The following is a 26170-nucleotide window of genomic DNA, read 5'->3' on the forward strand; positions in this document are numbered from 1 at the left end:
GTTAACCACCCACTCAATCCATAGTTGCAGTTCAGACTCAGGTGTGTATTTATTTTAATGTCCCATTAAATAAGTAGATAAAACATATACTTAAGCATCTGAAGTTACAGCATACAGTTTCCACTTCAGTGAAATGTAGTAACTTTATAAGTAAATAGTACCATCACTTAATGATGCTCCCTGTATTATCAGGGTTTTCCTGAGAAACAGAACTGACAGAAGATGTAGGAATTGGTCCCCACACTTGTAGAGTCCAAGAAGTCCCATAAAATAATTACTAGTTTCCACAATAAGTAACAATATAAATTCGGTATCCATTTATGATAAAAACTCAAGGTGGGTTTAGAGAGGACATATGTCAAGAAATTAAAGGCCCCTGAATAATACACCTACAGCTAACACCATGTTCAAAGGTGAAAAGCTGAAAGCATTTACTATAAGATCAGGACATGACAAGAATGTCTGTTCTCACCACTTTTATTTCAAGATGGTATTGGAAATTCTAGCCACGGTAATTATGCAACAAAAGAAAAGGCATCCAAATTATAAAGGAAAAGTAAAACTGTCAATATTTACAGATGACATGATATTTAGATAACCCTAAAGAATCCACCAAAAATATTAGAAATAGTCAATGAATTTATTAATGCTATAGGGTAGAAAAGTCAATATATAAAACCTATGACATTTCTATATACTAATAATAAACTATCAGGAAGAAACATGAAAACAACCCCATTTATATTGCATCAAAATAACAAAATACTTGGGAATAAAATAAACTAAGACAGTGAAAAATCTGTACAATGAAAATAAGATATTGAGAAAAGAAAGTAACACACAGATAAATGGAAAGATATTCCATTTTCATAGACAGGAAAAATACTATAATAATGTCCATATTATCCAAAGCAATCTACAGATTCAGTGAAATCTCTATCAAAATTCCAATAGCATTATTCACAGAATGAGAACAATCATAGCATTTCTATGAACACTCCATGACCTTTTACACTTAAATGGGAAAAGGATTTATGACAAAAAGCAAGAACCACAGGAGCTTGGAAGGACAGATGTTAGAGTCATAGGTTGGCTTCCCTTTAATCAAAGGCTTTCCTTTTTACACTGCTAATTCTTACGTACATTTATCTGATCATTTCTCTGGCTTTTTTTTTTTTTTTTTTGTCTTAGAGCTACACTTTGTTTTCTTCTGAGATACATGTGTGTTTGAGGGATAGAATTAACTTGTTACTTCTTCCTCACCCAAAGTCCAAGTAATAGAAATATTCTCCTATCTAATCATGATAAAAACTACAGGAGTTAGATATTTACCATCTTTGTTTTACACTTGAATAGGTTATTATTTTATTAATTTCTGGGCAGACTCAACTGCATAGAAAAAAATATGCTAAACGTCAGTGTTTGTCTCCCACAATACTGTACTTGCAGACCAGTCCAATGTGTGGGTAATATAATCAATGAAGAGAACGTGAGTTTCTTACATTTTTCCTGTACATACTGGCACTCAAAGATGGGACAGAGAGAGTTCATTATCTCTACATCATTAGTCTGTCCTTATTTTTCTAGATGTCAATTTCCAAAACTAATCAAGGGAAACATTCATTTTAGTGTTATAGTACAAATCTATAAGCAATTCAGAATAGATCAAAATCATAAATCTTGGAAAGAAAATTTATGATGCTCATGAATTCATCACCTCCCTAAGTTAGGTATAAACAGTAGTCAAATGTATTTGAAAATATTTAATATGAATCTCTATATATGTTAACTATAGATTCATTGTTGTTTTCAAGTATCTTTTCAGTAATTTTCATGTTAATAAAAATATACCTACATTAGCACTGTCACTGAGTGAATATAATTTCACTGTACATGTTATATAATTATTTACCAATCATTTACTTTGTGACATCTATATTGTTAACCCATATCCAATATGTTAAAAATGAATATCACCTCTAGAATGATTTTATTGTGAGGTAAGACATTTCATTATTTTGTATTTCATTGAAAATTATATTTATCTCCTGAAACTTTTACCAGTATTAGAAAAAAAGCCTTGGCCTGAACCACTCTAAAACTATTATAATTTTCTAGGAGGTCTCATATACATCATTACTGAAAAATTATCCTGAAATGTGAGAAAACATAAGTAAATGGATTAAATGCAGAATGACAGAGAAGATAATTAAAGTTACTGCAGGTAGTGTAAATACTTAGATGGATTCTCAGCCAAATGCATTGATTTAGAATTTAGAATACTGGAGTATTACAAGATGTGTTTCTAGTTTTAATTCTGCTTTTACTTTACTAAGCATGAGAAATAATTGATATAGTACAGTTATTTCCTGCTATTCAATACTCTTTCATCTTTTTTCTACTTTTTTATATTTTTGTCATTTTTAATGTTAGAAGAAAGCCAAAAATTAAGAGAACAATATGTTATGTAAGGGTAGCCTCCTCTGAAGACAGCCAGCTACTGGGGTCAAAGAACAGAAGCTGAGAAGGCAGTCCTAAGAGGGAAATTCATAGCAATACAGGCCCACCTAAAGAAGACAGAGAAATCTCAAACAACCTAACCCTACATCTAAAAGAACTAGAGGAACAATGACAAACAAAGCCCAGAGTGAGTAGAAGGAAGAAAATAATCAAGATCAGAGCAGAATTAAATGACATAGAGACTAGAAAAACAATTCAAAGGATCAATGAATCCGGGAGCTAGTTTCTTCAAAAGAGACAAAATTGACAAACCTTTAACCAAACTCATCAAGAAAAAATGAGGGAGGACCCAAATAAATAAAATCAGAAATAAAAGAGAAGTAACAACTGATACCACAGAAATAAAAAAGATGGTAAGAAATGATACCATGGACAAGATATGTAAATATTTCCAAAATATGTAAATAACTCACATGACTAAACACCTGGAAGACAAACAATCCAATTAGAAAATGGGCAAAGGACCTGAACAGATACTTCTCCAAGGAGGACATACAGAGGGCCCATAGGCATAAGAAAGAATGCTCAGCATCACTAGCCATAAGAGAGACGCAAATTAAAACCACAATGAAATATCACTTCACACAAGTCATCATGGCCATCATTAAAAAATCATCAAACAACAAATGCTGATAAGGTTGTGGAGAGAAGGGAACCTTAATGTACTATTGGTAGACTGAAGACCAGTGCAGCCACTGTAGAAAACAGTATGGAAATTAAACTGCCTTTTGATCCAGTGATTTTGCTGCTGGTATTACACTCTAAGAACCCCGAAACACCAATTGAAAAGAACCTATGCACCCCATTGTTCATAGCAGCATTATTTATAATAGCCAAGTGCTGGAAACAACCTAAGTGCCCATCATGAGTAAATGAGTGGATCAAAAACTGTGGTACATTTATATGATGGAATACTATGCAGCAGAAAGAAAGAAGGAGCTCCAACGCTTCACAATTGCATGTATGGAACTGGAGAGTATTACGCTAAGTGAAATAAACCAGTCAGGGAAAAACAAATACCATATGATCTCACCTGTAAGTGGACTCTAATAAACAAAACAGACAAGTGAGCAAAATAGAACCAAAGACATGGAAATAAATAAACTGACAGTAACCAGAGGGGAGGTAGAGGGGGACAACATAGAGAAAGAAGGGGAAAGGTCAAGGAACACATATAAAGGACTCACGGGCATGGACAACAGAGTGAGGATTGACTGTGGGAACAGGGTGGAGGTGGTGTGGGCAGGACAGGGGAAATCAACAGGGAAAAATTGGGACAACTGTAATTGAACAATAAAAAAAATTACTATGAACAACTATATGCCAAGAAATGGGACAATCTGGGTGAAATTGATACATTTTTAGAAATATACTATCTTAATCAAGAAGGAACAGAAAGCCTGAATAGACCAATAACAAATAATGAAATTGAATCAGTAATAAACTCCTGGCACAAAAAAAGCCCTGGACCAATGGATTTATAGGTGAACTGTACCAAATGTTCAAAGAAGAACTAACTCTTATTCTTCTCAAGCTATTCCAAAAAAATCAAGAAAAGTGAAGACCCCCCCAAACTCTTTTTACAAGGCCAAATTATCCTAATTTCAAAATCAAGTAAAGTACAACAAAGAAAGAAAATTACAGACCAGTATCTCTGATGAACATGGACAATAAAATTCTCAACAAAACATTGGCAATCCACATCCAGCAGTACATTGAAAAGATAACAGACCGTGATCAAGTGGAATCCCAGGGATGCAAGGATGGTACAATATTCGCAAATCGATAAACATAATACATCACATAAACAAAGGGCAAAAAAAAACCCCCAAAAAACAAAGGGCAAAAACACATGATGATATCAATAGATGCTAAAAGTGCATTTGATAAAATCCAGTACCAATTTGTAATAAAAACTCTCAGCAAAGTGGGAATAGAGGGAGCATACCTCAACATAATAAAGGCTATATATGAGAAACCTCATGCTTCCATCATATTCAATGGGCAAAAACTAAAAGCTTTTCCTTTAAGATCAGGCACAAAACAAAGGTTTTGCAATCTTGAGAAAGAAGGATAAAGTTGGAGGGAATAATACATAAAACTACACTATAATGCCAATGTAATCAAAGTAGTCTGGTAGTAGCATAAGAACAGACACCTAGATCAATGGAACAGAATAGAGATCCCAGAAAAAAACCCATAGCTCTACGGTCAATTAATATTTGACAAAGGGGGCAGAAGCATACAGTGGAGTAAAAATAGCCTCTTCAATAAATGGTGTTGGGAGAGCTGGACAGATACATGCAAAAAAAAAAAAAGAATGAAACTAGACCCCTAACTTACACCATACACCAGAGAAACTCAAAATGGATAAAGGACTTAAATTTAAGTCATGATACCATAAAAGTCCTAGAGAAAAACATAGGCAGTAAAATTTCAGATAACCCACATAGCAAAATTTATGCTGATATATCTCCTAGGGTAAGGGAAATAAAGGAAAAATAAGCAAGTGGGACTACCTTGAATTAAAGAGCTCTGCACAGCTTTTCATCAAAATGAAAAGTGAACCAACTGTATGGGAGAACATATTTGCCAATGATGCATCAGACAAGGGTTTGATCTCCAAAATATATAAAGAACTCATATAACTCAACACCAGGATGACAAACAATCCAATTAAAAAATGGGCAAAGGACTTGAACAGACACTTTTCTTATGAGGGCATACAGATGGTCCATTGACATGTGAAAAGATGCTCAGCCTCACTAGCTGTCAGAGAGATGTAAATTAAAACCACAATGAGATACCACTTCATACTGGGCAGGATGGTCATCATAAACAAATCAACAAAGAACAAGTGCTGGCAAGGTTGTGAAGAAAAGCGAATCCTAATAACACTGTTGGTGGGAATGCAGACTGGGGCAGCCACTGTGGAAAACAGTATGGAATTTCCTCAAAAAATAAAACCTTCTAAAAGTGGATCTGCCTTTTGACTCAGCATTCCACTTCTGGAAATGTTCCCTAAGAATCCCAAAACACCAATTCAAAAGAACCTATGCACCTCTATGTTCAAACCACCACTATTTACAATAGTGAAGTGTGGAAACAGTCGAAGTTCCCATCAGTAAATGAATGAATCATAAAACTGTGGTATATTTACATGGCAGAATACTACACAGCAGAAAGAGAGAGGGAGCTGCTACCTTTTGCAACGGCATAGATGGAACTGGAGACTATTATGTTAGTAAAATAAGCCAGTTGGTAAAAGACAAATACATATGATGTCACTTATAAGAGGAATCTAATAAACAAAATAAACTAATAAACTGAGTTTATTTTGCTCAAATAAATTAATGAGCAAAACAGAACTAGAGACATGGAAATGTGAAACAGACTGAGTTGCCCAGGGAAAGAGGGTTGGAGAGGGAATGGTGAAAAGAAGGGCAAGGGACTAGTCAAAGAACAAATGACCCATGGACAACAGGGTGGGGATGGATTGTGGGAGTGGAGGTGGGCTGCACAGAGGGGGCCAAAGGAGAAAAATTGGGACAACTATAGTAGAATAACAATAAAAACTAAATTAAAAACAAGGAATAGGATGCACTTAACCTCTTAGTGTTCCCATGGCAACATTTTTATTATTCCATACACAGATACAGATTTCTGTTAATCCATATTTAGATTCAGACAGTATTTTTCTTATATCTGATTTTTAGGTTCTCATGTGACTGTGATTTTGGGTGGTACCTTTTTGTAGATACTTAACATATAAATATTTAAGCATTTCTAAAAGCACCTATCAAATTTATTCAGATCCTAGTAATGGAGGGATAAGTACATGATTTAATGGAGATATTTCTCAGAAGCATTATTCCATGCCAGGAAAGTTTAAACAATATACCCAAGTTCTTATAAAATGAATAATGTCAAAGTTTGAATTACATTTCTCAAAAGATGTGTCGAAATTCTAGCCCCCGTACTTCCAAATGTGACCAAATTTCAGAACAGGTTCATTGCATATGTAATTAGTTAAGTTAAAATGTGGTCAGAAAAAGAGGGTGAGTCTCTCTTCAATATGACTGGTGGCCGTATACGGGCAGAACCATGTAAACACGCTCTCACAGGAACACCATGTTACCACAAAGGCAGTGATTGCCATTATGCACTCATGAGCCAAGGGACCCCAGTGAGTAACAGTAAACCACCAAAAGCTTGAAGAGGCAGGGAAGGATTCCCCTACAATATTTCAGTGTGACTTGGTCCAGCTAAGGCCTTGACCTTGGATATCTAGTCTGCAAACTGAGGGACAATACATTTCTGTTTTTCAAGCCACTGTTTTTGGTAGTGTGTTACAGCAGCCCCAGGAAATTAATACAGGTGGTAAAGAAACATGGTATTTGAAGTCAAGACTCAATTCTCTCTGGGTGTTCAGATAACAGACCTTGTGTGACCATGACCCTGCAATACAAGGAAAGTGGAAACCAAAAGATGAAGATGATACTGTGCACCTATTAAAAATGTATCATGACACATTATCTTGGTGTTTAAACTTAGAGAACATGTATTGACTAAATAATGCATCCCAAATTTTTACAAAAGGCATCCAACCAAATAAAGAATATTAGTAGGTCACATACTTAATATGAAGACATTTTCTTTGACAATTGATACCCTTAAGTAAGCATGCAAATATATCTCTTCTGTTATTACAAAATAACTCAATTTGATCATTGAATACAGAATACTGAAAGTTTTAGACTTTTAAGCCAGTTACAAAGGGGTTCCAACCCTCAGACCACAGACCACCGGTACTGGGAGGCACAGCCAGAGGTGAATGGCAGTCGAGTGAGGGAAGCTGCACCTGTATTTACAGCCACTCCCCATCGCTGGCATTACTGCTGAGCTCTGCCTCCTGTCAGATCAGTGGCAGCATTAGAGTCTCACAGGAGAATCTATGTGCTTGAATCATCCTGAAACCATCCCCTCCCTGGTAAATGGAAAAATCGTCTTTCATGAAACCAGTTCCCTGGTGCCAAAATGTTTTGAGGACCACTGAGTTAAAAGATGTGGGGATATGGAAAAGACATTTTATAAATAAAATGTAGAGGTGAATTCATGGAAGAATTAGCATTGAAGGGAAGATTAAGTTTTAAGGCTATTGAAATAATGAGAACAAAACCTAGATGTAACACACATACCTGTTTTAAGGATGACTTTAAAATAAATGCAGGTAGAAGTTGCTAGTCTTTTAGCAAGTTTTCACAGTAGTGGAAATAACCTTACTACAGGTTAAGTGAACCACTCTATAAAAAATAAGCATGGCAAATGGCCTTCAACTTTTCCAAACTCAGGAAAAAACAAGGCGTAAAAACACTAAGCTTGATGTCCTTAAACCATGGGTTGAAGCACCAAGGGAAACCTTAGAAAGGTCATCAGGGAGCTGTGGCATATTTATACCTTATCAAAGAGACACATCGACCTTCACTGAATGTTGCATGGATTACTAGCTCAATGTAGTGAATAGTTTCAGTACTGAATTACTTTTGACAATACTTGCAAAGTTGAGCTTTAAGAGGTTTGCTCGATTAAAAACCAGGTATCATATATGTGAAAATTAATGTAAGATGAATCCACGGTTTGAGAAATCATGCAATGACCAACCTGTGTTCATTTGTTAAGATATAAGTACTTATTAAGTTGTTTAAACTTAACTGTTTTATAAAAAGGATCTGTCACTGTTTCTTTTGGTTTAAGTGTGCCATGAAAAAAATGCTAAGAAGCTAAGTACAACCTGAAGAAAGAAAATGAAGAAATTTTCATAGTAAATATCGACGGTTTTTATATTAAAGTGATGGCTTATTATTCTCCAGATATTCTGGAACCTTATAAACCTGATTATCTAAAATAAGCTTAACAATTCAGGTGGGTGGAATACTTAGGAAATGGAACCTTTCTCCCTGAAGTTCATATTTTACTAAACAAAGTAAAAAAATACCTGCCTTTATGGAATATTGTTAATCTGAGACATTTAAGTCTTAAGTCATAAATAATCCCATTTTTCCTGAAAGAATATTAATCAAGTGTCATTTCAGTCTTTTGAAATATGGTAGATTAAAAACAACAGCAACAATATGCATATATCATTCAGTGTTGGCAAATGCAGTGTCCTTCACTGGATTATATCATACACTCTGCATTTTAAGTAGAATATATGACATCATACATAAAATATGTACTCGTCCAATTTTTCTGTATAATTTTGACCTTCCTTAAATGTATTCTAAGGAAATACTCAGATGAGTAAGCATGTTTAAGTATGTTCATTTGAACATATTTTTACAGAAGAAAAATTAAGAGTGAAGCTACTATTGATTAGTGGAACATCCCTTGAGCAAATATATACTTAGTGTGTGTGTGTGCATATATAAGTACTTATATATATACACATATAAATATGCATATACGTCCATATATATCCATATCTCCACATATATCCATATCTGTATTCATATCTATTTGTAAATATATATGGAGAGACTCACTGTCTAGAAAAGGAGCAGCCATTGAATATAACAAGAATGGTTTGCTCAACATTAATGTAACCTGGTAGTAAAGGAGAGTGGACTGGAATACAAATGAATGAATAATGATGACTTCACTGTGACAGTCAATGGGGGTGGTTGACATCTATGAGTGAGCATGTGTACTGTGTGGCCATTGCATTCAAAATAACTGAGCACGTAGAGCAAGAAATCTGCATCACATTTTTTGTGAAGCTTAAAATTTCCTCCACAGAAACTATCTGGCAACTGGTGACTAGCAGTTTCATCATGACGACATGTCTGCTTATGCATCACATTTATGTGCAGAGTGTTTTAGCAAAACATCAAATCACCCAGGAGATTCAGCCTCCCTACAGCCCATATTTGTCTCCCTGTGACTTCTAGCTTTTTTTCCCAAGCTAAAAATCACCTCTGAAAGGGAAAAGATTTCCAGACCATTGATGAAATTCAAGAAACTCTATGAAAGGGCACCCAATTACAATTCCAAGAACTGTGCGAGGTCTGAAACTACTTTGAAGGGGACTGAGGCATCATTGCCCTACATAAATGTATCTTGTATCTTCTTCAATGAATGTATCTATTTTTCATATTACACAGCCGGATATTTTCTGGACAGCCTTGTGTGTGTATCAAATATATAAAAGTGTATATCAAATGTATATATACACACATGCACACTTGAACAAATATATATATATATATAAACATATGAAAATATAAACTAAGTATTTTGACAGAGACAATGTGCATTTTTAGAAAAACAAACATGCTAGACTGGCTGAAGTCTCACAGAGGAGAAGATGAATTTGTTGAAAGGTTAGTAACATCAGAAAGCTGCTACCAAGCCATATGATTAGAGAAGCAGAATAGAACATGGTATCACCAAGAGGCCAAAATGCTGTGGTATCAGCAGCTGGTGATACTATTGTTGGAAACACATTACCACCTCTTACAAGAGAGCAGGCACCCTGCTCTGACACACTGCCACTCCTTGCCATTTTGGCAGCTGCCCCCTTCACCTGCTGCTGCCATGAACAGAAACCCAGGCAGTGCACTCCTGAGAATGCTGGAGCATAGCTGTTACTACTGCTGCTGCTGGATCCTCACTGCCTGAACAGGACCTTGGGGGCTACCCTTGCCAGCAATTTATAGTGTTGTTTCCAGAGACAAAAAAGCAATGGCTCATCTCTTTCTCCTCTCTGTACTGTGTTCTCCCAGGGGTTCTCATTGGAGGACTCTAACATGAAGCCCATTACCAATGAGTCCAGATAGTACAGTTGGTTGGCCTCCATCTCTCCTTTGGCCCAGAGGAGAGTGCAGGAAGATAGTGATGAAACTGAGAGCTCAGTAACCAGCAGAACACATAATGAAACAGAACTCAATGTCATAAGCAAGTAAACTGTATCTATGTGTATTCACGTGAACCTCTATTTCAATATGTTCCCACTGAAATTTGCATTTCAGAATAATATGTACATAATCTGTATATTTTTATTTGTATCATCTATGTTTTTTAAAAACATGAAATCTGGGAAAGTGGAGATATACACAGATCTTTGTTTTTTACAAATATACAAATATTTACTTTTGAATGGTAGGATATGTATAATAAGTAAATTTTATCTATATACTTATATAAACTTTATGTTCCTACATAAGTACAAAAAAGGCCTGGTTACTTTTTTCTGGCAATATTATATGTACTGTTCATGAGTTGCTTTGGTCATATAGCATATGTTTAAACAATATAATTTACCTTTATTCATAAACATTTAGTGGTATCAGATACATTTATGATTCTGATTGTGGTATGATCCAAACTTGTATCATGTGTGTATATGCACAAATGCTAAATAAAATATTTCTGTGTAAGTGCTTATGGTTTTCTTCCACATCCCTGCCTGACAGATATCTGAGAACTATACACTCAGTTTTACCCCATGCTCTGGACTAGATATGTCTGAGTGGTTTTGAAGCTGTTTAACACAGCATCCAGATTAAATCAAAGCTGTATGAGGCCAATGCTGGGATGTGTTATAAAAAGTGAAAGAGTAGTTGAGTTTAAAAGGGACAGAAAAAGAGAAGCTTGGCCGGAATACTAAGCCTACCCTTAATTTGAAAATATTAAAAAATATCCAGGCAGATTTGTGCATGCACTACAAGGAAGTGAATTCAAAGTATACATGACTTAACTGGGCGTATGTAATTTACAAGGGTGCTCTTCAAACCACAGCTCCTGAAGAGGCAAAAACAAATAAAACAACAAAACAAGACACAAAGGGAGTTGCCACCAGCAACGGATAGTGAGGAGGAAAATTTTTTAATTAATTCTATAGGATTAAAGTCAGCCATAAAATCAGGAGACTCATCCCAGAAACAAAATAATTAAACAGAAAATTACCAGAGTATCTGGACTTTACAAACGGAAAGAAGAGGTTACCATTAAGCTAGAAATGTTGTAAAAACACCTTAAATCTGTAAAAATGAACAAAAGTAATGCCAAGTTCACACAGACCTATCTTACAAACTAAGAAAATAAAATTTTATACATATAAAATGAGGCAACCCAACTCTTAAAAGATAACGTTGAGGAAATGAATATGTTAATTCATTATTCCAAACAATTACATACACTCAAGTATTTATGAATATGAAAAATCACCTTGAATCAAATTAAAAACACTATAAACACTGTTGGTTAAACTAGAAGAGAGTGGAAGGAAAAATAACAGATATGAAAAATTTCAAGGTACCAAAGGGAGAATAGACCAAAATGAAATTTAATAAGGAACATTGGGGAAAGACAGGAAGACAACCAAAGAGGAAAAAAATGAAAATAATACAAAAAAGAAGTAAAGTGGGTTACAGAAAATGTAACAGAAAAAGAGTGGTATAAATATTACAGTCTCTGTAGAATAAAAACAAAACAATAGAGGAGAACTAATATTTAAACTACAATCCCAGAATACATTTAATAAATTAAGCAACGTGGCAATCTATACATTGAAAGATTGCCAGCTACCCACAGAAATCAATTCATAATAATCATCTCTAAAACATACCAGGGAAAACTATTTAATTTCAAAGTTGAAGATAAAATCTTCAAGGCCTCCAGGCAAAAAAGATAAGTCACAATGATAAATAATTTAGTGTCAACGGACTTTTCAAAATCTACATGCAAAACAAAGTAGCAAGAGATCTTCATCTTAATGAAAGTGTGAACTAAGGTTTTTATATGAATGCAAGGTGTCTTTAGATATAACCATTATAAGAAAAACTCAAGATTTACGGATTCTGCACCTATCAGCCCTTAAGAATATTTTTTAAAATTTTATTCCAGCAGGAAACTTCAGCAGACAGCCTTTCAAGAATATAATTAAGATGACAGGTATAGTTTTTCTCTATAAAATAAACCATGTCGGGAGACACATTCACATATTCCAGGATTCATATATCCCATAGGGCATGGGCATCTTTGAGAGGGCATTGCTTACTTTACCACAACTGGTTTCGGATTAGTTTACAATGTCCATCTTCAAATTTGGGAGTTTACTGGGTAGCTAGGTATACACAAAAAATAACCCCAAATCATATGTGTGGTTACCTGTTTGTAATTTCTACTTAATTTCTTTTTAATACTTCATAATCTTCTTATTTGAAATTTATTAAGTGCCATTGAATGCCAATCAGTTAATCGAATTATAATATGCTATGAAAAATTAACAATCCAACACCAACCAAACATGCCCTAAATGGAGAGTCAATATACTTAGATTATGTTCTCATTTCTACCAAAAGAAGCTCGCAACCTTGTACACTTGCTTCTTAACCCTCTTGCTACTAGTCACATTAAATTATATAAATTACTTAGTGATTTTCATACTATGTTCTATGAAGCCCTAAAACTCAAAGGATACATTCAAGAAATGAAATAGGGAGGGTCTGGTTCTGTACATTTGATACACTATCTAGTAGATTTTATTTGATGGATAAGAGAAAATGAATATTAAAAAATGCTGGGCCAAGCAGGGCTCCTGAACTCAGGCATTGCAGTTACCAAGGGAGGACTTAGTTTCTGGGAAGTCGAGTGATACTCAGATTTCCAAATGCGTGTGTTCTGTGCTTCCTAACCCCACCTTGTTCAATGGTCACCTGTTTTCCACAGGCTCTTCAGATTCACTCTCAGGAGTTCCTGCAGAATAAATTCCCATAAAAGAATTGCTTTATATAAGGGTATGAGTGCACTAACTCTTCTTTGACAGATTTTGCATTGGATGGTTTCCAGGAAGTACTTTCTAAGTGTGAGATCATCCCCAAAACAACTGCCAGAAGAGGAAGAAGGAACCAGATTAGTTCACAACCCTTTTTACATGTGGAGCCCCAGAACATAGCTCTCTTTAGGTGCATCAGGAAGAATGGTAAAGCTTTTATCCTGATTTGGTCCTTGCTTTCAACACTTTCATTAAATACAAGTATCAGAACCTGCAACCTAGGTGATCCCAGGTGGCAGAGGGGTAAGTAGAAGCTACACTAACCTCCTCCCAGGACGAATCAGGAATTACATCTAAATTGTAGATAAATTATCCTGAATAACCAACTGAACACTAACTGGAGACAACCCTTATACCAGGGACAAACAGAAGAAACCACTTCATACCAACAAGACTGGTATGGACTGTGGGGGAGGCATGAGAGGGCTGGCTGGGCTCCCATAGTTGGGAACTGAAGTTCCAGAGGGATATTTCAGTAGCTGATGGGTCCCTATATGAAGTGTGCGGTCTAAACACCAAGCATGGCTCCCCAATCTACAACACCAGAGCCAGAGAGGAACCCAAATAACATCCAACTGTGACAAGCAGTAGAGATTCTGTCTGCCAGGGAGAGATGGCTGGAAATGCAGAGAGCCTCTGAAGGGGATAATGCACAAAATTTTCTTTGCATCCACTTACCATGAGCTCTGGCAGAGGAAAAGTAGAATAGGCTAGTGATGCTTGAGGGGAGTCAGGGCTGGTGGCTATGGGGAGAGAACCGAGGGAACAGCAACCAGGATCCCTGTGCTGAGTCACTTCCCATATTGAAGAAGCCATCTTCCTCAGGATCAGCACTCCTCTCAGAGTGGCATCAGACTGAGGAGAAGAAATAGCCCCATCCTGTGGAGCTTAAAGCAAGGCTGCTGATTACTGTCTGATTAGTTTAACAACAGATTAGTTCAATGAACTGATTAGTTTAACAGCTGAGGTGAAAAATGCAAAGAAGCAGACCCAAAATGAAAGAATCAGAGAATTATCCAGAAGAATTAGATGAAATGGAGGCAAGCAATTTATCCGACAGAGTTGAGAGTAATGATTATAAGGACACTCAACAGCATGACAAAAGACATAGAAACCATAAATAAGGACCGGTAAGAAATACATAATACACTGGAATGAATAAACAGTAGGTTAGATGAAGCAGAGGATAAAATCAGTGATTTAGAAGATAAGATAGAAACAAAACCCAGGCAGAGCAGCGAAAAGAAAAAAATAATTTAAAAGATAGGAGAGCTTAAAAAACATTTTGGACAATATGAAGTGTAACAACATCCTCATCATGGGAATATTAGAAGGAGAATGAAGTGAGCAAGGGATTAAGAACATATTTGAAGAAATAATAACTTAAAACTTCCCTAATGTGGTGAAGGAAAAGACATACCAATCCAGGAAGTTCAGTGAGTCCCAAACAAGTTGGACCCAAAGAAGCCTACACCAAGACACATCATAATTAAAGTGGCAAGATTTAAAGACAAGGAGAGAATCCTAAAAGCAGCAAGAGAAGAGGAGGTCGTTATCTACAAGGGAGCACCAATTAGACCATCATTTGATTTTTCAACAGAAACATTTCAGACCAGAAGGTAGGAGCATGAAATATTCAGGGAGATGAAAAGTAAGGAACTACAACCAAGGTTACTTTACCCAGCAAGGCTGTCCTTTAAAATAGAAGGAAAAATAAGGGGCCTCCCAGGATAAAAAAAAGCTAAAGAAGTTTGTTAACACCAAATCAGTAATGCAACAATGTTAAAGGGCTTACAAGAAGAAGGAATAAAAAAAAAGAAAAAAAAATGAAAATCAGGTGAAAACAATCTAACAATACAATGGCACTAAATATGAATCTATCAATAATCACCTTAAATGTAAATGGTTTAAATGCTCCAACTAACAGACATAGGGTAGCTGAATGAATAAGAAAATAAGACCCATTTATATGCTGCCTCCAAGAGATACATCTCAGAGAAAAACATATAGAGACTACAAGTAAAGGAATGGGAAAATATATCTCATGCAAATGGAAATTTAAAAAAAGCTGGGGTAGCCATATATATATATATATATATATATATATATATATATATATATATGAAAAAACATACTTTAAAACCAAGGCTATAGGAAGAAACACAGATGGACCCTACATAATGATAAAGGGAGCCATCCAACATGAGGATAAAACCCTAGTAAACATTTACACACCCAATATAAGAACCCCTAAATATGTAAATCAAATCTTGATGGACACAAAGGGAGAGATTAACAGAAATACAGTCACAGTCAGGGATTTTAACACCCCATTGACTTCAATAGATAAATTTTCCATGCAGAAAATCAAGAAGGAGAAATCAGCCTTAAACTGCACACTAGATTAAATGGATTTAATTGATATTTTCAGAGCATTTGATTCCAAAGCAGCAGAATATGCATACTATTCAAGTACACATGGGATGTTTTCTAAGACAGACCACATGTTAGGACACAAAACAAGTCTTGATAAATTTAAGAAGATGCTTGATATGAAGCACCTTCTCTGACCACAGTGCTGTGAAACTGAAAATCAATCACAAGAAGAACACTGAAAAACACTTAAATATATCAAAGCTGAATAACAATGCTATTAAACAATGAATGGGTAAACAATGAGTTCAATAAAAAAATTAAAAGATACTTTGAAACAAATAAAAATGAGGACACAACAAAATCTGTGGGACACTGGGAAGCAATCTTAAGAAGGAAATTCATAGCATTATAGGTCTAACTCAAAAACTCAAGAAAAAACTCAAATAAACAATCTAACTTTACACTTAAAGAAACCTGAAAAAGAACAAACAAAGCCCAAAGTTAGTAGAAGGAAATGACACAGATCATAGCAGAAATAAATGAAAGAGTCAGAAAAGAATACAAAAAAAATCAAGGAATTCAAGAGCTGTTTCTCTGAAAAGATCGACAAACTTTTTTAAAAAATTCATCAAGAAAATAAATAACCCAAATAAATATAAAATGAAAGAGGAGAAATAACTGACACCAAAAAAATACAAAAGTTTATAAGAAAATATTATGAACTAGGACTTCCACCAAGATGGAGGCATAGGTGGAAGCACTGCACCTTCTCGCACAACCAAGTTTAAAAACAACAAAGTTTTAGCAACAAAAATGCAGCCAAACCTCAGAAAATTGAACTACACAGAAGTCTGACAACAACGAACACTTCAGCCAAACTGGTAAGAGGGACAGAGCCAGCAGCAGAGCAGGGTCAGGCAGGAAAGATCCACTGGACCAACCTGGCCTTGCAACCCAGGTGTGCCAGCAGCCCTGGGCAGATCCCAGGTGTGGAGTAGTGGGCAGACCCACTGAGGGCTGACCATGGTCACACATTCTTGTGCAGATAAACCGGTGAAGGAGGGAGCAGTGAGACGGACCATGCAGGCCCCGGTGGGAAGTGGCAGAGGGGACCGTTATTGTCCCTCTCTGACCCACCCCCACATACAGCATCACAAAACAGCAACCTGGGTAGCCCCACTCTGGTGAACACCTAAGGCTCTGCTCCTCATACCTAACAGGCACAAACAGAGCAAAACATTATGGCTCAAGAAGAACTCAGAGCCCCAGAGCCAATCCATCTAAGTGACGAAGAAATAGCAAAGCTCTCAGATGCACAGTTCAAAACACTGGTGATCAGGATCCTCACAGAACTGGTTGATTTTAGTCACAAATTAGAGGAACATATGAAGGCTAAACTAATTGAAATGAATGGAAATGCACAGGAAACCAATAGTAATGGAAAGGAAACTGGGACTCAAATCAAAGGAGTGGACCAGAAAGAGGAAAAAAATGACCAAACAGAAAAGGATGAAGAAACAAGAATTCAAAAAAATGAGGAGAGGCTTAGGAACCTCCAGGACATCTTTAAACATTCCAACATCTGAATTATAGGGGTACCAGAAGGGGAAGAGGAACAGCCACCAGTGGAAAACTAATTTGAACAAATAATAAAGGAGAACTTCCTCAATCTGGCAAAGGCAATAGACCTCCAGGAAATCCAGGAAGCTCAGAGAGTCCCAAAGAAGTTGGACCCAAGAAGGAACACACCAAGGCACATCATAATTACATTAGCAAAGATTAAAATGAAGGAGAGAGTCCTAGAAGCAGCAAGAGATAAGGGGACAGTCACCTACAAAGGAATTCCCATCAGACTGTCAGCTGATTTCTCAAAAGAGACCTTACAGGCAAGAAGGGGCTGGAAAGAGGTATTCCAAGTCATGAAAGCCAAGGACCTACAACCAAGATTGCTCTATCCAGCAAAACTTTCATTTAGAATGGAAGGACAGATAAAGTGCTTCTCAGATAAGATCAAATTCAAGGAGTTCATCATCACCAAGCCCTTATTATATGAAATGTTAAAGGGACTTACCTAAGAAAAAGAAGATAAAAAAGATGAACAGTGAAAGGACAACAAACTCACAGTTATTAACAACCACACCTAAAACAAAAGCAAACTAAGAGGACAGCTAGATCAGGAGCAGAACCATAGAAATGAAGATCACATGGAGGGTTAGCAATAGGGGAGTGGGAGGAGGAGAAGGGGGGAGAAGGTACAGAAAATAAGTAGCATAGATGGTACGTAGAAAATAGATAGGGGGAGGGCAAAAATAATATGGGAAATATAGAATCTAAAGAGCTTGAGACACGTGGTCATAAACTAAAGGGGGGAAATGGTGGGGGAGGGGTGTGCAGGGTGGAGGGGAATGAAGGGGGGAATAGAACTACTGTAATGGCATAATCAGTAAAATATATTTAAAAAAGAAAATATTATGAACTCTATGCCAACAAACTAGACAACCTGGATGAAATGGATGAATTCCTAGAAACATACAATTTTCCAGACCTAAATCGGGAAGAATCAAGGAGTCTGAATACATAGGTTATACCTAGTGAAATTGAAGCAGTAATCAAAAACTCCCAACAGCCACTGGTTGGAGGAGTTTAGGGTGTAGAGGGATTGAGTAAAAAGGAAAAAGTTATCATGGCCATGGAAAACAGTGTGGTGATTGCTAGTTGGAGGGGTGTATAAGGGAACTAAATGGTAATGGAAAAAAAATAAAAACTAAATTAAAAATTAAAGAAAAATTTCCTCCTCTCCCAAAAAACCTAGTGGGCTCAAACAATTATTGTATACTCTACATTTCCTGTTGTCTAAATGATTAATAAATAATAAAAAGGAATTTCCACTGTACACAAGACACTTAAACTGGGGGTTATAAAAATAATATTTCTTTTGAGAATATATAAATTGGATGAGGAAACTAAAAAATAAACAAAAATGAATCCTGGATATGCCACATTTTTAGCTGGCCAAACTTGAACATCCCCTATAAAATGATGTTAATAATAACAGTGCCTTCCTCTTATGTTTATCCAAAAACTGAGAGTAATCCTATGATAAAGACCTTAGTACAGAAGACAGTATAGTAAATGCTCTCACTCTTTAGCATTATTAAACCTATATAGATCCATCAAGTCTGTCTATAATAACAGACAAGTCAGCAATACCCGAGTTGGAGGCTTGTTCCTTAGGCTGGGGCCCTGGGCCTAGTTGTCAGGATTGAGCATTAATTCAGACAGAAATCTGGCTTATTTAAAACAGAAGAGAAATTGGAAAACTCTGGTGGCTGAATATTCTAGGTATAGATACAAAGAGGTGTTAGGCTCATTTTTCAACTTTCTGGTTTTTTAAGAGGGAAAATATAGAAGAAAATATTGGCTAAAATTTCATGAAGTGTTACTTATTTTCTCTGTTGCATATCATATAGGAAATATTCCACAATCTTTGAAATCATTATTCTATTATGCTTACAAGCAAATTGGAAGTGCTTCGTGTGACTAATGATACCTCATGAGTATAAGAATTCTATCACAGAACAATGAAATCTCAAATAATTGAACTTTAATCATATTTTTTCAAATATTGCTTTAAAGTCTGATAAATTTTCAGAACTGAGCAACCAAAGTAACAATCCATCTTACATAGAGAACAAATGCATTTTGTATATGTCCCTAGAACAGAACCCTAGTGATTAACCACCTTGTTTTTGGAACACTTTTTTTTCCAGTGTGTTTGTTTTTAAAGCAGAACTAAAATAAAATGAGAGAAGTTTTCAATTTACTATTTTCTCTCTGAAATGTTGATTCGTAGTTGTAGACTTCTCTGCCTGATTTTAGGAATTGTATCTCTACCCCCTGTGGCTAAGGGCAAGAGACGACCTCTGGAATGTGAGCCATAGGAGACAAAGCCTGTCTCTGGTAGCAAACGCTGCCTCAGTTTCCTTTCCCTGCCCCCAAAGCTTGGTCAGAGGTCAATGACAGGTAAGACCCCTCACGGGGGTGGGGGGGGCAACCTAAGCCAGACTCGATCACTTGGGAGGCCTTCATGGAATGAATGGAATGACTTGAGGGGGCTGCAACAAAGAGCAATGGACACCCCCCCCCCACCCACCCCGCTTTAGCCTGCAGCGTCCCCATATCCTCTGGGAGAAGCGCTTCCTGGCTCTAAACCCTTTAAGTCTGAATACTTGTTGGGGAGAGGTGCAGTTCCTTGCCTGGCTAGACTGTGTCCTGGGGAAAAATCTGGCATCACAAAGACTTGCTGATAAACCTGTGAAATCTGCTCTGCTAAGAGTGCTTTCATTCATATGATAAGGGTCCAAGAGGAAATGAGTACCTCTCCTGAAGTTTCTGCAACTCTCTTCCTGACAGACACTGACTCATAGTAAGCCCTCAGATCTCTTTGTAATGTTATCTACTGTTTGATCCTTGCCGCCCTGTATTCCTGTGTATTACAACCCAATAAAAGGCTATGGAAGAGGGCACTCTGGGCCTTTTTCTCCTCGGAGAAACTGGCCGCTGCTGGCCTTTGTCTCCCCTGAGAAACTGGCCACAGCCCACACCTTCTCACCACCAAACAGATCTCATCATCTCTCGGCCATATTCTTATTCGTTCATGCGTGTCCATGGCACCTGGGGGACTCCCGCTGAGAAGTCGCCCCCACACGTAGTGATTAATACACTGAATGAATACAGGACACTCAATGTACCTGAATGCTCATGCCATCTTAATGTAATAAGGAACAATTCTAGTTACTGCATTTGGTATCTTTGTAGAGAAAATATTAATTACCATTTACATAAAGCTTCATGGTTCTGAGTAGTTTGACATTTTTTATTAGGAATTTCTCAAGTAAGTTTTAAAATAAGGCTCATATCACTATAGCCATTTTATCAAGTCCTTAACAATCTGTTTTTTGTCTTCAATGACTTCAAGAAAATGTTGTTTTGGCAATAGCTTTTATGACAGTGAGTGAGTGAGCCATAATGATTGAACAGAACCAATATATGTCTCTGGTCTAATCTACACATCTGACAGTTTATGTAATTCCTGAGACAGTGATGCCTGCTTCCAGCTATCATTTATATGATTATAGTTCTGAAATAAGATCCCAAAAGTAATGAATTTGACTTCAGATATGATTCCCTAATATGCTGTTATGTACTCTGTAGAAGTCTGTTGAAAAAATTATGAAAATGATCCAATAAATGAGTATAATTTACAGTACTAATTTCTTTGAGAAATTATGATTGGGATGTCTTCTTCTTTTTTGAAAGTTAGGAGTTGGCTTGTTTAGGTTGGTCAGTGTTTTCCCATTTAGCCTCATTCTGCTTTCACTCAACACAACTCTCCATTTCTAATTAGCCTAGCTGCTCACTTCTCCATTTCTTTAACTATTTGTGAACTTTATGACACTAATCCATTAGGAATAACTTTGGAGTGGTTTTGATTTTAATACATAAAATATGAAATAGATCAATATGAAATGGATTAATATATTTATTATATTTTAAATGGAAGGGTATTGTTTCGAGGATAAGTTTATAAAATGTAGGAGATTTTATTAGGACATAGATTATATAATAGGTTGTTTATATAGGACAGTGAATTAAATATGCAGCTCTCTTAGGCAGAAGGATATTTTATGTTCACAGCAGCACAACTCACAACAGCCAAGCACTGGAAGCAACCCAAGTGCCTGTCAGTAAATGAGTGGATCAAGAAACTATGGTACATTTACTCAAAGGAATACTACCCAGCAGAAAGAAAGGAGCTCCTACCTTTCACCACAGCATAGCTGAATCTGAAGAGCATTATGCTAAGTGAGACAGTGAAAGACAAATACCACATGATCTCATCTACAGTGTAACTTAATCAACAAAACAAACAAGCCAGCAAAATAGAACCAGAAACATTGAAATAAAGAACAAACTGACAGTAACCAGAGGGGATGGGGGAGAGGGATAATGGGGGAAATATGAGAAGGGTCATCAAGGAACATGTATAAAGGACACATGTACAAAGTCAAAGGGGGTAGGATTGAGGGTGGCAGGTGGAGATGGGTGGTGTGGGGGGGGAATGGTGTGGGGGGGGAATGGTGCGGGGGGGAATGGTGGGGGGGAAATGGAGACAACTGTACTTGAACAATAAAAAAAGAAGGGTATTTAAAAGTACCTCATACTGTGTTCAAAATAAAGTCATTACCAAGTACTGTTCTTGCTGATACGATCATTCTTTAATTAACTTCAAAGGTGTGAGGTGAGTACCTCTAACCCTAATTTAGAATATGCAAACAAATCTTGTCACTCTTTCTTCTGAAACTATGTGGCTTAACTTGCCACAATCTTTTGCACCCAAGGTCATCCACAGTGATGATTTGCTACAGCCTTTCCCTGTAACTCTAAGACGTATAACAATACAGCCTCACACCACTAGGATCTCTCAGCAAGCGTTCCGGGCAGGGTTCACAGGTGGGTCAAGCATTCCCATACAGCGAATGGGCAAGCCTGTGGCCTGACAGAGAATTATGTGAGAGTCCCCATAATCCAGAACATCAACTAGTAATGCTTAAAATGCACTAAACTCTCCTTTGATGAACACATGAATTCTCCCTCTTCTCCCCAGATCCCAAGGACTTTCACTCTCCACACCCCCGGAAAGAATCCCTTGGACTCTGTGTGCTCACGGCCATCTCAGCACTTTAATCTCACTCCGCCTGCCTCCCTCACCTGCCTGCGTTTCCAGAATTTGAAGCACTTCTTTTCATTCTGCAACCTCTCTATCTAGAATATGCTAGATTATTTGTTATTTCTGTTTCTTTCTGTTCCCCAAATGGCACATCAGAAATGTCTGGTGATAAGCACCTTCTCATCAGATTAAAGTGAGAAAACGGTAAGAGAAGAACACAGGCAGAACTTTCTTTAGATGATGAGAAAAAGGGCAAGGGTAGAAAAAATCATATTAAACTATGTGTTTCTATGAATATACTTTTTACTTTTGTTGAATACAGCTGGATTTGAGTAAAAGGGAAACAGTCATTTGGTGACTTGTGGTCAAGTAAAGGGCCTGAAAGTAGCCAGCCACTCTTTGGGGCCCAGTGGGTCCATATTCATATTGGACAAGGCCCAGGTTACTGACCTCATGACCATACCATTACAAAATACTATCCATTAACAGAAGGGAGGAAAGCAGAGCAGTAATGAAGGATCAATTAATTAATTGTTTTTGACATTAAGTCTCCTAGTGGCAAAATGGCACAAAGGAAACACCAGGGCTTTGGAACCATAAAAACTTGGCTTTGAAACTGATTTCTTCCCCTTTATTAGCCATTAGCTCAGCCAAGTTTCTTTGAATGTTTGCTTTTCATATATGAGGTGATAATGTTATAGATGTGAAATAGTTCTTAGTTTGAAACATAATGCTTATTCAGAACCTAGCTATAGGGTTAGCGCTTTCTGCTCATCTCATGAATAACACCAATTTTTTCCTTGTTTCTTTTTTAATATATTTTACGTGTGCATGTGTAGTACTGTTTATTTATTTATTTAAGATTACAGAAAAGTATTTTTCTATGATCTTGAATAAATACGGGGCTTGGCAGAAGTAATGCCTGCTGGAGTGTGGTTGGTAGGGTTAACATGGGTATAATAATTTATAGTTTTAATTTGAAGATTTCACCTAAAATGTCACATGGTGCTTGAGTGTGATATTATTGTGTTACATAATTACATGCTTATGATTTTGTAATAATAGTTTTTGTAATAAAAAGGGCCTTTATTTGTGTCAGACCCTGTGTATTTCAGGTACAGCTTTAAAGAATCTATCTTAGATTATGACTTTTAATTATGTTTGTATTTTGTATGTTGTAAGAAATCCCAGATATCTGAAATATGAAAAATGAATAGAAGAAGGATAGTTGCTGGTTAAAATCAATAATCAAACATTACAGGAACTCCTACTTTAGTGTAATAACTTAGAAGTTGACATGGGGCAGGTGACTGAGGCAATCCATATTTTAAAAATATTAATTAAATATGCTACTTGGGGACACATGATGGAGTTTTTATACAATAAGTTACAAAGGATAGAAGCTTTCAAATCACCCAATTAGAAATTTCTGAGCACGTGAACACACAAGCAGTTCGAAGTCAATTGAGCAACGCATATAAAATTATACTTCCTATTTATACAGCCATCTTTTATTAGAGAAGCATTTGGCCACATCATTGAAAATTATTTAATGATTTCAGTTAAATCAGAAGAGCAATTGCTGTTTAAATGAAGCCTGCTTACATTCAGTGGTTAAACTGCCCTATCCCCCCCTGTACACAAGATAACCAGATTGAAATCCTCTGTGTGTATATTCATGCTTCACATTAACAATCTACTGCAACTCAGTTCTCGAGTCTCATGTTCAGTTAATGAAGTGATTATCTCTAATTTATAAAGATGTATATCTAATCAGCCAGGTAAATATTGAACATGCACTTTAATGTGGTTGCATTTTACAATTACAGAGATTTTTTCCTTAAGTGCTGCTGGAAGAACAGTTTTTGCATGTACTTCTGAAATTTTACTTTGGTTTTTATTTATTTCATAGTGTTATATGTTAACTTTTAAAGTTAAGAATTATTTCACAACAACTAGAATTCATGGGATTTTGGTTGGACAATGAAATAGTGTTTGGTAAATTGGAAATTGATGAATTATATCCTTATGCCCACATTCTTCCCCAGCTCCAACAAGATCTACCAACTTCCTGCTCAATTGACTCCCTTCTATACATGGAATGTATAGAGGTCACTCTGGTCTCCAGTAGTTTGTATTTGTTCTCTATGATCTGTACCTTGAATGCTCTTCCTGGAGATATGCACAGGTCACTCCTTTCATACTTAAGGTCACTGCTCAAATATCTTCTCAGAAGCACTACTTCCCTTTAAGGTATACACTTACTTAATTTTAGTCAGTCACCCTCAACCTCACACTTTTGTCCTCTATTACTTCATATGCCATTTATAACGCTTAAATGTACCAAAAAAAGCCTTTACATAATTAGTTATTCGTTTTGTGATCCTGTGGGACTTTTCACTTTAATGAGGGCAAAGACCATATCAGACTTGTTCTGTGTGATTCCCAGGCCCTGACACAGTGTGTGAACAGCTCAAGTAGCAATGGTTGAAGGCAAATAAACATAATCAGCATTTTTGAATGCGAAATATTGAGCATCATTTCTGAATCATTTAGAAATACTTGTTTTACCAAAGTTATATGATATAAAGCAAATAATTTAGATTTTTGTCTTAGATCAGCAGCTCAACCATAATCCCTAAAATTTGGTCACTTATATTGAATTGCTATGGCTAGTGAGTTTGTTTGGTCATTTGTTACAAAAAACTATGATGATTTTAATGACAGTATATGAAACATCAATCAGAAAATGGAGGACGTGTGGGCACAGACAATGGGAGAGGAGCGGGGGGAGGAGGGTGCAGGGGAGAGTAAAGGAGGAAGATGGTGGGACAACTGTAACTGAACAAAAATAAAAACGATAAAAAATAAAATTACTTATAAAGGGCATTATAATTTATTTTAGCCAAAGCTCCTTGAGAGGATTAAATCTGGGTTAAACTGATCATTTGTGCATGAAAGAGGCTAACATTTTGCATCTTAAATGCTTAAAACTTCAGCCATCCCTATTGTTTTTATATTGCCAGGCTTCAGTGCCATTGGAACGTGTTTATCCATCTCAAATTTATATAAGCACATTTACCAAGAGACGTGTGTTATACATGTGAGTTACATATGTTATCAGATGTACTGAGATGCATGTGTGTGTACATACATCTTCTGGTCTCAGACAAGAGACAGACCATTTCCATCCTCCACAAACATCTTCCCATGACCACTTATAGTGTATCTTTCTTACTGCTTCTGGTCTCAGACACTTATTGCAAATGTATAATGACAAAAAAAACTATTCTGTAGAGTTTTATATAAATGAAATGAGTTTCCTTGGTATTACTTCTAGATTACAGAATAGTATTCCTTATGTAGATATAACACATGTTTTTTATAGATATCTGATTGTTTCCTATTTTTTACTAGTCACTAAAGCTGCCATGAACATTTGCATACAAATCTTTTCTCTTGACTAAATACCTAGGAACCTTAAATTACATGAAACAAAAACTGAAAGAAAATTTAGAATAGAAAACAATAGATTGAAAAATTTGATATATCTATCAATAACTGACAAAACAGCTACATGTAATATTCAGAATGGTGTAACAAACATGAACAACCCTATCAAACAACTTAATTGACACTGATAGAATACTCAGTTTTGAGGCAAGAAGAATCCACATTTTGCTTTCCAAACACAAGAGAACTTTTTCTAA

Source organism: Artibeus jamaicensis, unplaced genomic scaffold (assembly GCF_021234435.1).
Source record: "Artibeus jamaicensis isolate MK-2021 breed Jamaican fruit bat unplaced genomic scaffold, CSHL_Jam_final contig_3243, whole genome shotgun sequence".
NCBI lineage: Eukaryota > Metazoa > Chordata > Mammalia > Chiroptera > Phyllostomidae > Artibeus > Artibeus jamaicensis.